Source organism: Silurus meridionalis, chromosome 4, assembly GCF_014805685.1.
Source record: "Silurus meridionalis isolate SWU-2019-XX chromosome 4, ASM1480568v1, whole genome shotgun sequence".
NCBI lineage: Eukaryota > Metazoa > Chordata > Actinopteri > Siluriformes > Siluridae > Silurus > Silurus meridionalis.
The window spans coordinates 5311931-5331426 of record NC_060887.1 but is presented as its reverse complement, the minus strand read 5'-3'; the positions used below and the strand labels follow the sequence as shown (position 1 = coordinate 5331426).

General features: G+C 37.9%; 1 protein-coding gene and 1 long non-coding RNA gene across 2 annotated transcripts in view; both read left to right on the top strand.

Moving 5' to 3' along the window:
* LOC124384581 (little elongation complex subunit 1-like) overlaps positions 1–19496 on the top strand; it is a 256093-nt gene that overhangs the window by 140756 nt on the left and 95841 nt on the right. The window lies entirely within an intron of this gene.
* Positions 5–826, top strand: LOC124384770. The gene is made up of 4 exons (XR_006925586.1): positions 5–67; positions 283–383; positions 474–563; positions 674–826. It is a non-coding gene; the product is annotated as an uncharacterized LOC124384770 (long non-coding RNA).

Genomic DNA, 19496 nt, shown 5'->3' with positions numbered 1-19496 from the left:
ACGTATTCAGCCTGGACCTTCTCTGTGCACAACTGGGCTGGATTTGGACCATCTCCCATGTTATACGGTACTGAATGTGAAACTGCTTCAACATGTTTATTTCTCATCTTTCTAGTTTATTAAACATTAGATAAATTGCAACCTGGCAAATGTAAGACTCATATGAGACAGTGTGTGTCCCAAATACTGCAAATTTTCCATTCTTGTTGCATAAATGTACAATTGATGATATTCTATTACTGCCACAAAAACACTAAATATGTCCAATTTTTTATTTATCAGAAACAGTGTGTGGCTCATCTTGAACACTTCGCTGAAACAAACACAAACAGAGGAAACAAAGTAAAGAAACGTCTCTGTAGCAGCAATTTTCAGGCTACTTGGTGAGTTTCCTGTGAATCCTGTTTTAGAGCATTATCTCACATTATTTCTGGATTCTTCTGTTTTTCACTCATGTTCTTTATCTCAAACAGGGCGACTTGGCCAAAATGGCCTTAAGGAGAACGTGGCAGCATCAGTGGAGGATCTAACAAAAAGCATAACTGAGTTCAGGGGACAAAATGGTATCGTTAAAGGATTTATCTTTATTTATCTTTATTCTGTGATTTTTAGTTCTCTATCAACAGGAAAGTGCTTCAGCAAGTCCTAATTTTATGATGGATTTTGTGTGCAGATTTGCCGTGGGAGCTGCAGCTCGCAGTGGTTTATGCCACTCATGATCTGGCACCCAGCAGCCCCACGCTTTGGAACCGTGGAAGAAAGACCTCACAAAGCCCGTTCCTCCAGCCGTCACCAAGTGCCTGAAGCAGATCAGCTTTCTCTGTTCTCACATAAATACAAAAAATATTATTACATTAAATAATGTTTAATAGATTTTATAATTTTTTTTATATATTTTTGTACATAAATAAAATACATAATAGATCTGCACAGTGTTATTGATCGTCTCTTTACAGTGGTGGGTCGTGCTTTTCACACCCAATCATCTGCCTTCAGTCCCAATCATCCTCTTAAGAACATCAATATGATGCCACAGCTGTAGAAACCATCATTATTATACAGCATATAATACATGCAGTATAACAGAGCGCATACAGATTCTTGTGATTTTCCCTGCATTACAGTTTTCCTGGTGTTTTGAAATTAAGTCAAATTGTGTGTTTTTGTACAGATTCTACAAAGAAAATGCAAAAGTATAAATGGTTTAAGAAAAAACTTGGGTTGACCTTTATATAATGTCCTTTATACTGAAAAAACCTTCAAAATGAGCGTGTTAATAACACGTTAACCCAAATTCATTTTAACAGCATTAATAGTATTAATGCACAATTAATGCAGCACGCATTTCTTCATTTTTATTAAAAATTAAAACCTTTAACGCAACACATTTATTCACAACGTTCCTCTCTTTACTCAGATAGTTATATTTTTATCATGCCGAACAAAATCTTAAATCTTGGAGAGGTTTTCCATACGAACTACGATGCCCATGGGGTCTTTTTCTGATCAGGGAAGAATCACAGCACGTGTTCTTATTCAGTTTAATGCAGATAACAGACACGTATATATACACACACTGGAAAAAACCTGACCTAAAACTGTTTCTGATTGGGTGAGAAGACGTAGTAACCAGAGATATGTGAGCCCAGACAAGGGCATTCCATGTACCTTACATACTCACATCATAAAGATCCTATAGACACTGAACAGACAACATAAGAATGTGTTTAGAGAACCAGTGTGAGGCTCATCTTAATACTAACAGATATGAAAAAATGGAAAAAAAAAAAAAATCCATCACTAAACATTTGTTTTATTGATGCGTTAAGTCTCAAATCAAAGACCAGAATCCGCCAATTAAAAGCATCCGTGAGGAAACAGCAAAAGTTCCGATTGGTGTCATGATAATTTACGTACAGGAAAAGCTTGTATTGTGAGTAACATGATTTATAAATACTTTACAGGAGGAGCAAAAACTTTTTTTTATTTAATGCATTACGAGCAATAACTTGCATTGTGAACATCGAGCATCACACTAACAACATGCAAACGGCTCACGCTCAACTACTCAGCTTTCCTTTTCCCAAAAGTCTTGGGGATCATCAAGATGTTTTCTGGCAAAAAGTGAGACGAGCCTTTACGGTCATTTTGCTTAGCAGTTTTCGTCTTTAAAAAACATTTTTGCCAGGTCTCTTCTCATGGTGGAGTCATGAACACTGACCTTAACTGAGGCAAGTGAGGCTGCAGATCTTTGGATGTTGTTGTGGGGTCTTTTGTGATCTCTTGGTTGAGTCGTTGCTGTGCTCTTGGGGTAATTTTGTTCGGCCAGCCACTCCTGGGAAGGTTCTCCACTGTTCCATGTTTTTGTCATGTGTGAATAATTTCTCTCACTGTGGTTCACTGGAGTCCCAAAGCTTTAGAAATGGCTTTAGAAATGGCTTTATAACCTTTTCCAGACTGATAGATCTCCATTACTTTCTCATTTGTTTCTGAATTTCTTTGGATCTCAGCGTGATGTCTAGCTTTTGAGGATCTTTTGGTCGACTTCACTTTGTCAGGCAGGTCCTATTTAAGAGATTTATTGATTGCTAACAGGTGTGGCAGTAATCAGGTCTGTGTGTGGTGAGAGAAAAACTATTTCACACAGGGCCATGTTGTTTTGGGTTTTGTTTTCCCTCAATAATAAAAAAATATACAAAAAAAATATTTAAAATCTGCATGTTGTGGTCATTTGTGTATCGTTTACTAATATTTAAATTAGTTTGATGATCTGAAACATTAAAGTGTGACTATCATGCAAAAAAATAAGAAATCATGAAGGGGCAAACACTTTTTCACACCACTATATATATATATATATATATATATATATATATATATATATATATATATATATATATATATATATAATATGATAAGAGGATGGAGAGAAACTAATTATGGAGCTACCAACAGGCCAACAGCAACACTGCAGGAACTACAGGAATTTGTGGCAAATGCTGCTAACACCTTACATGTGACTACCGTATACTGTATTCTGTACAAGTCTGGGATGTGGGGTAGGGGCAAAAGGAAGCTTTTTTTTTTACAAAGAACAATATGCAAGCCTGTCTGTCTTCTTCTTCCTCTTCTTTTCTTTCAGCTGCTCCTATTAGTGGTCACCACTTTCAAACCAACCACCTGCATGTCTTCTCTCACCACATCCATAAACCTTCTCCTTAGCCTTTCTTTTTTCTCCTTAGCCTTCTCCAATAAACCCCATGTTCTACCGACACACACACACACACACACACACACACACACACACACACACACACACACACACACACACACCAATATCTCAAAAACCCAAAGGTGAATAAGAGAAATCTCAAAGTGACCTACCTAGTAGCTCAACTCATAGTCTAATCAAAAAAAAGCCCCACACTATGGCAGAGACATTAATGCCCCCCGCCTGCAAAGCCACTGTCAACAAGAAGCTCTAACCATTATTTACTCATGTATGAATCCTAATTACACCAACAATCAGGGACTTCAAAAGCAGAAAATGTCAGAGCCTGCAACGTGACCATCAGACTCAATTTGTCATTACAACCGTAATGAGAAAAATGCAAAGCCAACTCTGTGCCATGAGGTGGGTTCATATAGCAACTCGGACCTCGTGGTGTAACGGTAGCACGTCTGACTCCTAATCAGAAGGTTGCGTGTTCAAATCACGTCATGGTTTAGGGCGCTTGCTTTTTGGCCTCTTGTAGCAGCTGCTCGATCTGTGATTGTCTAATGTGGAGACTGAATTTGTCCAAAGTGGAGTCTGTCTCATCAAATTAACGTTAGTACATTATGATGATGATTATGATCAGATGTTTTATGACGTACACATTTTTTTCTAAGGAACTTCAGCATCTTTGGATGATGTAAAGCCCAAAGTGTGTTCTTTTAAAAGAGATGTAAATTGTGTATGTAGCACACTGTTGTCAGGAACTTTTACCATTGAAAGTCAGGAAGGTCATTTTCAGCTGTGAGGCCCAAAAGTGGGGCTGAAACCGAACAGGGTTCAAGAAACCGGGTTTATTTTCATATAAGTAACAGTATTTAGTTCAGTAAACTTAAGTTCATTTAAAGGAGAATTCAGTGCTGTTTAGTTCAGTAAAGTCTTCATTTAATCCAAAACTATTCCATTCATTAAGTTCAATTATCCTCAAATTAATATTTTTACATTCAATAAAAACAAATCATCCAGTTTTCATTGATGTTTATTTAGTGAATAATGCATTTAATAAACAATTGGTTTCACTCAGAATGACGTTTTATTTTTTAATAAGTAGTAAAATGTGTTTTTATAAAACTCATCTGAAGCATAAAGATAAAAATGCACCAGTTGGTTAAAAGAAAACATTTAAAAGTAAAACATTTATTCCAGCTCATAAATCCTATAAAACATGCAGCATTAAACATGAACTTCCAGCAGATGAACATCTCATAATACTGTCTGGAAGTGAGAAATGTACAGGTTGTTTTTACTCCATACACATGAACTTACTTTGATCAGAAACACAATCATACTCCAAATCAATTAATCAATAAAGTCAATAAAAGAATCCCAAACTGCTGTGTGTCTTGTCCTCGCTATTAATGACGTCATTAGAGCTCCACTACTTCTTACTACCTGCTGTGACAGTGAGCTCTAATACACATCACACTGCCACCTACTGGTCATTTATGATTCTGCAACATTCATAGAGTCACTCCGGTCAACTTCCGGTTCTCAACTCGGATTCACTCGCTTTATACACAGTTTACAGCCGTTTTTATCTTATTTATGACTGTAATATCGCTCTTCTCTCAGGAACAACAGAAAAGCTGTGAAGACATGATATTTTATCCGCTCTTTACCTCTGTAATGTGCGCATGCGCATAGTGTCAGGTTAAGCGAGACCGGGTTACGTCACAGAGGAGGGCGGGGCATATCACTGTGACGTCACAGTAAGGCAACGTCTATAATTGGGAATGCGTCTCTGTTTCTCTCATTTCCAAGGTTTTTGCTTGTGAGTAAAGAGGCATAAACATGGAGCTCTTCAGAAGGTTGAGAGAGTTTTTTCAAACCAGAAGAACGAAGAAAACTAAGCAGATTGCTGAAATGAAGGAGAAGCTGGAACACATGGAGAAAGTAGTGAAAGACTTGGATGCATTTTCTCTTCTAAAGATAGAGAAGATAACAGAAGAGAAAGAAGAGAAAGCCATTCTGCTACAGACGGTGCAAAAGCTGGAGGAAACTTTGGCTTCTGAGCGAAAGCAGCAGGAACAGGACATAACTGAGAGAAGCCAGAGCTGGGCGAGAGAACAAAAACAACTGGAGGAACGTGTTGCTCAGCTCGAGTTTATTTTGGATCAGACCACCATGGAGCTCCAGTCTTCCTTGAAAATCAATGAGGAACTGGAGAAAACTGTGGAATGTGAGAGAGAGAGCTGGACGAAAGAACAAAAACGACTGGAGGAACATGTTGCTCAGCTTGAGCTCACTTTGGAACAGACCACCATGAAGCTACAGTCTTCCCTGAAAATCCACGAGGAACTGGAGAAAACTGTAGTATGTGTGAGAGAGAGCTGGACGAGAGAACAAAACAACTGGAGGAACGTGTTGCTCAGCTCGAGTTTATTTTGGATCAGACCACCATGGAGCTCCAGTCTTCCTTGAAAATCAATGAGGAACTGGAGAAAACTGTGGAATGTGAGAGAGAGCTGGACGAAAGAACAAAACGACTGGAGGAACATGTTGCTCAGCTTGAGCTCACTTTGGAACAGACCACCATGAAGCTACAGTCTTCCCTGAAAATCCACGAGGAACTGGAGAAAACTGTAGTATGTGTGAGAGAGAGCTGGACGAGAAAACAAAAGAATATAGAGGAACATGTTGCTCAGCTTGAGCTCACTTTAGAACAGACCACCATGGAGCTCCAGGATACTCAGAATCACTGTGAGAAAGTAACAAATAGTGCAGAGCAGGAGAGAGATCATTTGATCAGAGAGAAAGAGCGACTGGAGGAACGTGTTGCTCAGTTTGAGCCCACGTTGGATTTTAAAGAAAAACAAGAGGACGAAAGAGAGAAAACTAAACTTGACATAGAGGAGAGGAACAACTTACAGCTTCAGACCAACAGGGGGCTCCAGGATACCCAGAATCTCTGTGAGGAAGAAAAGAAGACTTCAGAGAATAAAACAGATCATTATATGAGAGTCCGAGGCGATGGGAGGAAATTGTTGCTCAGCTGAGACAAGAAAACATTCAAAAGAAAAGGAGAAATAGAAAAAAAAGAAGAAGACAAGAGAAACAGAGAGTCTGAACACTTTTACTACAGCGAGACACAATAAACATTATTAAATAAATAAAGATTTTGAATTTCAATCATGTCTAATGTCTCTTCATCACAGAGAGCATTCAATGATGGTATTTTTTTCTTGAAATCCACTTTAGTAAAGTCAGTGATGTTTGATGTCCTTAAAGAAAAGGAATTTGACAGAAACTGAAGTTGAGGTATTTTCTTGCAGCTTTAGTGCTTTGTTCATTTTGAGCTCTGAAAGCAATATAGCTGACAGTTAATGTGGGGCAGAACCTGATTCACTTAAACATCTGTACTTTATAATTAATCACATGGATTGGCACAAGAAAGTGGATGATCTTTCAGCAGTTATTCTGACAGGGTTAACACTGAATTCACCTCACAACACCTGAACACTACTGCTGGATGGAGCAGCGGGTGCGTGCACGGCGGTTGGTGAATGGAGGGTGGAGCCGGGGAAGCAGCGGTGAGAAGCAGATCTGTGGCTGATGGGACTAATCAGTGTGCTCTGTTTTAGTGACTAGTGATGAGGAGAAAAAGGAGAAAGACACGAGCAGAGCTGAGCACGTGTGTGTGTGTGTGTGTGTGTGTGTGTGTGTGTGTGTGTGTGTGTGTGTGTGTGTGTGTGTGATGTAAAGTGTTTGAGTAAATGTACTTTGTTACTGTACTTGAGTAACTATAAGTGACTTCCTGTCTGATGAACTGTTCTGTATTGGTCCTGTTTACTTCAATAGTAAGGAATGTAGACCTGAGATCCTGATTATTGGTCTTTTATTACCCATAAGGCAGTGGTTTTTAACCTTTTTTGAGGCGTGACTCATTGTTTACATTTAGAAAACACAGTGCATGTAGGGGTACGGCCATGGGCGTAAATTTCATTTAACAGTAGGGGGGACAATGAATATAAAATTTCTCATGAGCAATTTTTGAAGGGGGACACAAATAATACAGTCAAATTGTACTTAGAGTATAAAAACACGGTGTCCCCACAGTGAAAAACTTTGTTTCTATCATTATTATTGTAGCATGGAGACTGCGTCAATTACAATGGTAATTCAAAGCTCTTTACATAAATAAAGTAAAACTATCATAAAAAAAATAATCACAACAATAAAAACAAGGAATTAAAAAAAAGGGTTTAACATTTTATTTACAAATTAAAACATTTAAGAACAGAATAGAAACTGATTATAAAAATACAGTGGGGTCAGTTCGGATGTAGCACAGTGATCATTTAGTAAATGCACAGATAAACAATATGCTAATTGTGTGTTAATGTAAACATTATACCAAGTCGTCCCAAATAAAACACTGCATGGTAAACGGCTTTGGTGTGTTAGTGTCAGTGCACTATGCTACAAGCTATTGTAAACAAGCTAACGTTCACTAGATAAGTGATATTTTAATCTCTAATAGAGCAGATTCATGGAAAATTACATCCGAAATCAGCATTTTTGCCGCAACTAATTTATGAATGAGTCTGCATCAACTACATTAAAGAGAATCGCTTTATTTAAGGTGAATAAAATCCTCTTGTTAATGGAGTTGAACATTAATTGAGGCGCAGACACACACCTGACTCGTGTGTGTAGAGAAGGTGAGATGAACTGGGAAAGCAGGCAGTGGGTCAAACCACTGTGAGGAAGGAGAGGGGGGAACTCAACTGTTTCTAAATGCAGTTTTGCGTTGTGTTTATTTTACTTAAACAATTATTTTAGGTATACATACATATATTTTTCATATAATAGAGAATACATATAATAGAGAGTGCGATTTTTTTAAATATTTTTTGGGGGGATTCGGGATTTACCCCCCTTAGGTGGTCAGAATGTTTCTACTCTGTTCCTGGGTTAGTTTCAGGGGTTCACCTCAGTCAGCTTCATCTGGTCATTTATGATTCTACAACATTCATATAGTCACTCGGGTCAACTTCCGGATTGTGCGTAATCTTCCCTCTGTAATCTGTACATGCGCAGAGTGTGTGTGTGTGTGTGTGTGTGTGTGTGAGAGAGAGAGAGAGAAATAAAGTGAAAGACATGATGATGTCACTGGTGAGGGCGGGGCATCTAGGTGTGATGTGACAGTGTGACACGTCTACATAAGTCAGAGTGTGCTTTTGTTTCTCATTTGTGAATTCACCAATTGTAAGTAAAGAGACACTAAAATTGACAACCACCAAACAAACAAACAGCAGCAAGAAGCAGCAGCGATTAGCAGCAACTAAAAAAACATTACAAATTCTCTTCTATTGAACATTTCTTTATACAGGTACCTGGTAAGTCGTCTAAATAATTATGGCAGAATATTGTAGATTATTTAGTAGAAGACACGAAAAGTACAAAGTCAATTATTTAGCGACATTAGCATGGGTAACTAGCCGGCTAGCTAAGATTAGCTTTTATAGTTTAGCTTTTTAAATGGATCCATCAAATTGACCTAATAATTAGTATAGAATCTATTAGATACAATGAAGTAGCTTAATTTAACCTATTTAGCCCATATTTTAATCAAACTCATGTAACCTGTTTACTCCAAGTATAATTAACATAATATACCAATAAATAGAGTAGAATAGGGTCAGACTGGGACTACAATTTTAATAATCCTTGCAGCCGTGGCATGTTTTATCTGTTGTGGAATTCCTTGTCATTGTTTAGACAATACGTACAGCTCCCAGTGTATAAAATTACAGGTGAAGAGTCTTCTACAGAAAACATCTCCACAGATATGGATCAAAACATCTATGTGGATTTGGATGGAGGGATTATGGCCCTAGTCAATGAGAAAAAATGACTGTAACAAACGTTTCCTTATAACTAAAATCACTAAACTCTTTCTATGCTTAAATTCTGATTCTTTGATTATATCGTATATAAATCATGTTGTTGTTGTGTGTATTTTATGCTGTGTGCAGGAACATGGCAGCTGGTGAACAAAGGTGGCTTCTGCAAGGTATGCGTCTGCGTCAAGGCACTTGTGGGTACATTGAAGCATGTGCTGAGGGGTATCGCTTCGACTTTGACACCTCTAGAGCTCCCTGCGATGCTTGTTTTTGCCTTCTTCTTCAAAAGCACTGCCTGTGGTGCCTGGAGCAGCCCACCTGTAAACGGTTCCCTCATTTTCCCCGTAAATGGTTCAGGTTTCCTCCAGAAAAGGACGAATTCGTTTGGGAAACTGATGCGGACCAGTTCAGACCGGTGATGGACATTCTGCACCACGCTGACATGTTCTCCCCAGATGGAATGTGGCTAGATTCCATCCAGAACTCTGTCTATGATCTTCCTGCTGGACTTCAGCTGATCACCCGTATCTATCATGTGCGTAGGGCTATTACCCTTGCCCAATCGTTTGGAGTTCCTGCCCGCTCGCTGGTTGCTCCGAGAACTCACAGATTTCTCTTCACGGAATTTGTCATGAAAAGCACCTTTGTAACGTACTACACCATCACCTTCTGTGGCTATGTTCTATGGACAACTGAACCAGCGAAACATCGTGATTGGAATTCTCGTCCTATCCTTTGTCACAAACTTCACACAATCGGAGCAGACTCAATGGTATTCTTATCGAGATGTCACGATGGGGATTTGAGGTTACACGTTGGGGTGTGGTCTGCACTGAAGTCTCACAGTTCTATATCTGCTCCCCTGCCGCACTGGATCAGACAACTATCACCCATTCCAGTAAAAAAAAAAAAATCAAGGACAGGAACTGAAAGCTAAACCTCTCCATGTCCAATAATAATTAATAAAATCAATAAAAATCTAAAATATGAAATCACTTGTTTATTAAAGTGTTCGACATCATTTAAATCCTGATTCTAAATCAGTGTTTCTTAACTGGAGGATGCTTTTAAACTAAATAATTAAAATCCACATGATAAACTTTTGGGAAAATGTGACAAAAGTAAAATTGCACAATTATTAAAAGATGAAGTTAAACCCTGATTTTTGTCTTCCTTTCATACACCGTATGACCTCCTCATGGATTCTTCCACCTTGTGGGGCAGGGGGCTGTGGCTCGGGGTCATAATGCTGAGGGGGAGGGAGGTCAGGAGGGAGAGGGAAACTGGTCCTCAGTGCCACATTGTGCAAAACACCACACACCCTGATCATCTTGTACACTTTTAACGGGTGGTATAGAAGTCTTCCACCTGAGACATCCAGAGCTCCACATCTGCATTTAAGAATGTGAGGAGCATCTGAGGGGTGAAGCCTCTGTCCCATGTCATATTATAGACTACATCAGGACAATGTTTACAATTTCTACATGTTGTTAAAGTCACCAAGAAGCCAGTCATCACGTCCTGCAGCTGCCTGTAGTCTGTTCCCTACACTGCTATGTGTCAGGATAAAGGAATCATGTGCTGAAGCAGGTCAGCGTGCAACAATGTTTGTGAGGGTCGTGTTAGAGTCACATATGACTTGCACCTTCAACAGAAATCATATGCTGTTTATTAACATATACAAAATCCTTTTCATATGGAGTCTTTACAGAAATATGAGTGCAGTCAATTGTGTTAATTACATTTGGAAAACTGAACATTGCTGCAAAGTGCATTTTAATTTCAGCCTGTTCTTGCACAGTGAAGGAAACCTGATGTATTGACTACACACCTTAATAATAACATCCAAAATGACAGGCATTATGACACTCAGGGGCAGATACCAGACCTATAGCATGAGATTTAATAGAATTATATTATATCTAATGAAGGTCTTTGTGAAAAAGTTAATTATATATAATATTTATATAAAGTATTTCGCTGTCTGCCATTTCCCACTAGAAACAACCTGTTGTCATTAACCCCAGAGTGGTGAGGACCTGTATTTGGACGGGGATGGCATGGTTCTGGTGTGTTTTCCTCTGTAGTACTGGACCCAATTCAGCACATAGATCCAGGAGCACAGCTGTAGGAATCTAAATCAGATTATTATCCAGTCATCATCATGGGCCAAGAAATCATCATGGTCCCTGGAGACTCTTTCTCTCCTTATTCTTCCATTGGCGTAATCCTCCAGCAGTGCCATCATGCAGCATTACACACGGGAGTCACCACAGCATTTATGATTTATTCCAGCTCATTATGGAAAGATAAAATACACTGATATTTCGTCCTGTGCCATGAACATAAAAGCAATAATAGCTACAGAAAAGCTCCTGCTTCCCTCTGTAGCGGGTATTTAAATCCCATTTAAAATGCTTTCAGTGATTCTACATTCTGTTTCTATGAAGTGTTTTAACAGTTTGCATGTTAATTGGCTGTATGATGCATTTAAGCGCATTTTAGGTGAATTTATGAATCACATCTGTCTGGAAAAGATGTGTCCAAATACTTTTGACCACACAGTGTGTATCAGCTGAAAAGCAGCAGCTTCGGATCAGTCGCGTTTCCACTGGGATTTAACTCTGAAAGATCACTTTTTTTTAATTATAATATTTTATATTATATATTTGATATTATTTGTTTGGACTTTTCTTTCCTCAGCATCACTTGGATTTTCCTCCTGTAGCTCTAAAAGACGTCGTGTTCCAGGTGGAGGATGAAGACCCTCTGCCGGGATGAAGTGAACTGTACGACCCCTGGAACGGTGAGTTTCCGAGCTTTATGGATTTTATTTTCTTTAAAACACAGAGTTTATCATTTATTATTATTATTATAATTATTATTATTGAGGAACAAGTCACCCATAAAATCCCCAAACAGGCGGAAAGGTGATCAGGACCATCGGTACCAGAGTGAAGAGGGGAAAAGAGATGTTCCTCATTTTGTGTTTACTCCTGATCATTAGCATAAAGATCACATTTACATTTACGGCATTTGGCAGACGCCCTTATCCAGAGCGACTTACAACTGAGCATGGGAGGGTTTTAGGGCTTTGCTCAAGGGCCCAGCAGTGGCAGCTTGGTGGTGGTGGGATTTTAACCTGTGATCTTCTGATCCAAAGCCCAATGCCTAAACCACTGAGCTACCACCTTTCTCAGACTTGCAGGACAAAGTGGATAAATTTGTCTAAAATAAATAAAGAATGATAATAAAGAGTGATAATATTTCCATAAATGTTGCAGTGAGCAGAAATGGAGCTTTCGGCTAATGGTGTAGGAGACATCATCATTAGCCTCATGCTAGCCGGGTTTGCTAGCGCTGCTTTTGTGTTTGTTAGTTTATTAGAAATGTCTACTTTTTGACTAAAAGATGAATAAAACTATATTTAAGTTAATAAGATAACATAAGTTACATTAATACATAAGTTTACTTATAGTTCACTAAAAATCTGATATTTGGACTGAGGAAGAAAACTATTAAAGCTAGCTGGCTAGTTAGCCTAGCTTCTATTGCTAAATAATTGTATGTAGATGTAAAAACAGGTATAAATGTGGGAGTGAAATGTGTCCTAGTGTATGACTGAGTTGTTCCTCTGTGTGCTTCAGTAACTGCTTTTAAACTGAGAGGAAAGAAAAATGGTTTCAGTTCAGCAGAAATGAACTGATAAACAGTGTTAGGAAAAGACAAAGTGTTCAAATATTTACTCAAATATAAATTGTGATAACTTGTTAAAATTTTTTAATGGTTTAATAGTGGATTTATTCAGGTTTAAACACACAAGCTGGTGGTGAAGGTAATATTGATTATAGATTCCTTTTACGAGACGCGTCTCACTTTGTGTTTGTCTCTTCAGACACAGGAAGACGGAGACAGGACACGACATCAGTCTCCTCCAAGCAGCTCGTTCCCTGTGAGGACTCGGTCTCCTCCAAGCAGCTTGTCCCCTGTGAGGACTCGGTCTCTTCCAAGCAGCTCGTCTCCTGTGAGGACTCGGTCCCCCCCCCAAAAAAAAGTCTTATCTCTTAAAGTCTCATCTCACTCGTTCCTGTTCAGTATCTCACCTCAGGTCTGGGGATATCAAAGATTCCTGTAGATGATGTGTTGTGTATACAGTAGAACATCAGCTGTAGGAGAACCAGGGAATAATTGACTAAACAAGGATTTGAATATTAAGATTTAGCAGAAAGGAGGAAGTTGTTTTTGCTGATAACTGATCAAATGTTACACTAGGGCACTTTGTATTTGTGGAAGTGGTGTTACGAATCTCACGTGTAAACATTTGAATTGTTTTTATGCCTCGTTAGTCTTAAAACTGACATTTATAGAACTGACTAATAGAAAGTGTTTTTTTTCATGGATCACCTCAAATCAGTGTTACATTCATTGTGTGTGTATAATGATGGCATGTCAGCTATAAGGGTGATGAAGGAAAAGTCAAATCCAAATGAAGTTTGTCACTTTTTTGTTTCTTGTCATTATTTGTTGTCCTCCCCATGTGCTGCTGTACACAGGTGAACAGAGACGTCCATTCACACCAAGCTTTTTACAGAAATCACCAAATCTTGATTTTAATACTGCTGAGATGATTTTATAGGAGTTTAGTTTCTTATTTTAATACCGATATAAAATTCCCACACATATTATGGTGTAGTCGTGGACCAGTTGAGAAAACACTAAGTGCTTGTAAAAAGACTGGCGGCAGATCAAAATCAATCACATCTTTCATTAATGTTTTTTATTTTTTAAATACATTTTTGGACCTGATTGTATTCAATAAACAATATTTATTACAGTTTAATTTACCTTGTGATTAATTTACCAGATTATTTTATTCTTATGATAATTTCTTGCTTACAAACGTCTTAATAAGTAGATGATTATAATTGAAGGATGATAAGAGACTATAAATACTACCATGTGTTTAAGTACAAAATCTGTTTGTGTTCAGAGAAGGTAAGTATAATGAATAATGTAAGGAAAATGAAATAAAGTCTGTTAAAAGTGCAGTGTTGTCAGGAAACGGAAGGAAGCGAGGCCAGGTAGCATGAATGAATGATTTCTTTTCTAATAGATCATAACACACATCTGACACGCGCTAATCACGTGTTCTCTCATTCTCTATTTTCAATGCACTTCTACTCCCCCTAATGGTCACTTTAAGTATAACAACAGCTCACCACATGCAGTACAAATTAATTACACCTCAAATTAAACCCCACATTTTTATCAAAATCACATTCCAAACTGCAAACACGTGATTTCTATTAAATAATATAATTTTAAATACTTTAATACCCTACTGTGTCTAAACACAGGAGCGCTACAGGAACTCGTGTAGGGTTTACAATCACACACCACTTCGCTTGTCTTAACACCACCCGTTTTCAGCTTCCGCGTCTACATTTAAATCATTGAAGCCCCGCCTCTTTTGTGACGTCGGTATCTCTGATAGCGCCCTGGACTCGCTTTTATTGTCATGACAACTTTGTTGTGCTGCTGTTCAACACAAACATTTACTGACCACAGCAATGAAGCGCAAACAAACAGCTGAAATGTTTTTAATTGTTTTTAGTGATAAGCGTCAATGTTTTGAACAATCCGCTCTCCAAGATGCCAAAAAAGATTTTTCAGCCAGAAAGAGCGACTTTCAGAAGAAAGAAGGAGAAATAATGACAGATAATAAGACGGGTAACAGCTACAGCTGCTTCTCCTGCTGTCAACTTTATTCAACTTTATTGTCATTGCACAGAGAACAAGTACAGAGACAAAATGAAATATAGTTATCATTTAGTTCCTAAAACCACATTAAATATCAATCTGTCATGCAGGAAATATAAAATGATTTTGTACTGACTGAGTAATGCAGCACTTATAAAATATTTGTACTACAACATTGTGTGTGTTTAAGACTGGTGCAGTTTTGCATGACTCTGTTCTGTTCACTGTTTTAACTAGAAGTTTATAATGATTTCTGTTTAACTTAAAGTTTGTTTTGTATTTTGTAGATAAATTTAACGTTGCCAAGTGCAGAGATAAAAAAGGCAACATCAGAAGGCCAATGAATGCCTACATGGTTTGGGCGAGGAAACAGCGGCCCATCTTTTCCAAGGCCAATCCAAATAGCAGCTCTGCAGAGATCAGCATGCAGCTTGGGATCGCGTGGAACAAACTGAGTGAAGAACAGAAGAAACCCTACTACACTGAATCATGGAGGTTTAAACAGGAACATGAACAGTTGTTTCCTGGTAGGTGAACTTTCTTTATAGACAAATGGCAAAATAACAAAACAAATGCATCAATTCTGACACTTTTATTGTTTTTATGTTGCTTCTTACTCTTTAAATTCTTCTTTTCTATCATGTAGATTGGGTTTATAAACCGCTTCCAAAGAAGGGAAGGAGAAAAGGCAGTTTGCAGAGTAGTGACTCACAGAGGAGACCTGATCATCAACCAAACCACCACATAGTCATGAACATGCCAGAAGAAGTACCAGTCCATGACCTCGTGCCTGAAGTTAGTGATCAGTTCCCCGGCCTTAGCCACCAAGAACTGCTGTCTCCTAAAGACTTCTGCTTTGATCCTCCTCTTTTCCCTTCTGTTTCTGAGTCGACTTTCTGCCAGACCAAGTGAGTTAGTAAACTGCATTGGAACAGTTTCAGAAGAATGACATGCAAATGAAGTTTTACTCTGCATCTTAAATAATCACCATAATCGCCACTCATTTACTTTAATATGCAGCTAAAATTGTGCACTTCTGTTTACAGCACCTGCTATGGGTCTGACTGTACAAGCAGTGAGGTTCAGCTCGAGGACGAGGAGGAAATCACTTTGCTCAACAACGACATCTTTTCCATATTAAATGAGGAATATGGCTTTTTTAACCAGTCTGGAGACCAGAATCATACTGAAGACCCCCACAACAGCACAGAGATCCTGGATTCTGTACCAGTGTTTGATATCGACAGCTTCGAGGATCTGTTGAAGAAACTTGAAGAAATGGAAAATGATTCAGGAATAAAGGAAGATGGTGAAATACGAACGTTTCATGTACTTTAGTGTGCATGTTGTTTCACCATCTTCATTTTATATTAAATTTTATTTTAAACAACTTTTATATAAGGAAATAAAGATTTTGTATGACAATCATGTCTAATGTCTCTTCATCACAGAGAAAATTCAATCACTTCATTTTCTTTCTTGAAATCCACTTTAGTAAAGTCAGTGATGTGTGATGTCCTTAAAGAAAAGGAATTTGACAGAAACTGACGTTGAGGTATTTTCTTGCAGCTTTAGTGCTTTGTTTAAATTAAATGTGGGGCAGAACCTGATTCACTTAAACATCTGTACTTGATAATTGAGCACAAGGATTAGCACAAGAAATTCAGTGAGCATAAGTAAAATGATCATGTCGTCTCAGCTTCATCCAGAAAACCTGGAAGTTTAACAAGAAAAAGCTGTTGGTTTTATTGACATGTACACACACATTAAGACACTTTTAAGGACTCATTAGAACAATGTTTAGTGTATGAGAGAGAAAATGTCAATAAGAATTTGATTGAACGCACACACAGATGAAAATTCTTACCTGTAGCGCCTCCTTGTTGTGGGTTATAGATTCATACTGGGACTTCAGGACACTGTGAGCCTCGTTCTTGCTCACGCTCCTAAAACACAGCCATGAGGAAGAGGATGAAGGATTTAGTCATTAAGGGTTTAGTCATTAATGTTCACATCCACAATGAGGCTCTACTAATATTACCTTCACCACCAGCTTGTGTGTTTAAACCTGAATAAATCCACTATTAAACCATTAAAAACATTTTAACAAGTTATCACAATTTATATTTGAGTAAATATTTGAACACTTTGTCTTTTCCTAACACTGTTTATCAGTTCATTTCTGCTGAACTGAAGCCATTTTTCTTTCCTCTCAGTTTAACAGCAGTTACTGAAGCACACAGAGGAACAACTCAGTCATACACTAGGACACATTTCACTACCACATTTATACCTGTTTTTACATCTTTATTATTTCCTATAGTGTCCATTCACTGTGTAAATGTAAATCAAAATACAGAAACAACATGAAAAGCGAAATACAATTATTTAGCAAAATAGCTAACTAGCCAGCTAGCTATTTTTTAGCTTTAATAGTTTTCCTTCTCAGTCTAAATATCAGATTTGTAGTGAACTATAAGTAAACTCTTGGTATCTATAAGTTTATTGGTCTCCTACACCATTAGCTGAAAGGTCCATAGATAGATAGATAGATAGATAGATAGATAGAGATTTATTGTAATTGCATTGTACAGGTACACAGCAATGAAATGCCGTTTGGCATTAACTAGAAGTGCAAAATGTAGCTATCGTGCAAAAGGGCAGATAAATATATGTAATATTTACAGCAAGTGATAAATATGTAAACATATGTACAGTGGATAAATATAAAGGCAGTAACAGTGCAGAGATGTGTGGACATCATTAAGAAGTACAGGATGGATCTAAGTCTATGGCATTGAAGAGTAATGTGCAGAAGTGAAGATTACAAGATTATGGCATTTAAGAATTATCAAGCTAAATAACCAGTCTATAATTTTTGTCAAATTTATTTACTTTTTCCTGCAAGTCTGTGATCTTTATGCTAATGATCAGGAGTAAACACAAAATGAGGAACATCGCTTTTCCCCTCTTCACTCCGGTACCGATGGTCCTGATCACCTTTCCGCCTGTTTGGGGATTTTATGGGTGACTTGTTTCTCAATAATAATAATTATAATAATAATAAATGATAAACTCTGTGTTTTAAAGAGAATAAAATCCATAAAGCTCGGAAACTCACCGTTCCAGGGGTCGTACAGTTCACTTCATCCCGACAGAGGGTCTTCATTCTCCACCTGGAACACGGCGTCTCTCGGAGCTACAGGAGGAAAATCCAAGCGATGCTGAGGAAAGAAAAGTCCAAACAAATAAAATCAAATAAATAATATAAATATTTCATATAATAAAATTATTATATGTATATCTTTTCAGCTGATACACACTGTGTGGTCAAAAGTATTTGGACACTTGTCTTTTCCAGCCAGATGTGATTCATAAATTCACCTAAAATGCTCTTAAATGCACCATACAGCCAATTAACATGCAAACTGTTGAAACACTTCATATAAACAGAATGTAGAATCACTGAAAGCATTTTAAATGGGATTTAAATACCTGCTACAGAAGGAAGCAGGAGCTTTTCTGTAGCTATTATTGCTTTAATGTTCATGGCACAGGACCAAATATCAGTTTATTTTATCTTTCCATAATGAGCTGGAATAAAACATAAATGCTGTGGTGACCCCCGTGTGTAATGCTGCATGATGGCACTGCTGGAGGATTACACCAATGGAAGATTAAGGAGAAAAAGAGTCTCCAGGGACCATGATGATTTCTTGTCCATGATGATGACTGGATAATAAGCTGATTTAGATTCCTACAGCTGTGCTCCTGGATCTATGTGCTGAATTGGGTCCAGTACTACAGAGGGCAACAGGTTGTTTTAGTGGAAATGTCTTGATTCATAATATGATGTGTATATATATATATATATATATATATATATATATATATATATATATATATATATATATATATATATATATATATATATATAAAATATGATATGATATGATGTACCTGTTCCAGACTGTGTTGTAGACTACAACAGGTTCATACAAATTATTCAGTCATGTAAATTCAGCTTGATTATATTTCATATATGATGAAACTCAAAACATCAGTGCTTATGCTCCACAAGTTGGTTGTGAGATGGAGGAGAAGGAAAAATTCTGGAGTGAGTTATATAGAGTGGTAGAAGGTGTTCCTAGGAATAAAAGATTGGTGATTGGGGCAGATTTAATGGGCATGTAGGTGAAGAGAACAGTGGTGATGAGGAGGTGATGGGTAGGTATGGCTTTAACCTCTCAGTCGTCGGAGTTGCGCCAGCGCAACTGATATCCCATTGTTCTCAGGTGTTAATGTTTAGCAATAGATCCCACTACATGCCCTGAGAGATGGTGGTGCCCAGGAACCTGAATGACTCCACTGCTGCCATAGTGCTGTTCATTATGGTGAGTTGGGGGAGAGCAGGGGGTTTCTCCTAAAATCCACAATCATCTCCACTGTTTTAAGCGTGTTAGGCTCCAGGTTTTATGACTGCACCATGTCTTTCAGGCCTTTCTTCACTGAAGCAGGGTCGTTGGCTGAAAACTGATTCTACAGCTATTTAGAGTAGCTCCTCTTAGACACTCTATGAGGATCAATGATGAGGATTAATCTTCCTCATATTAATG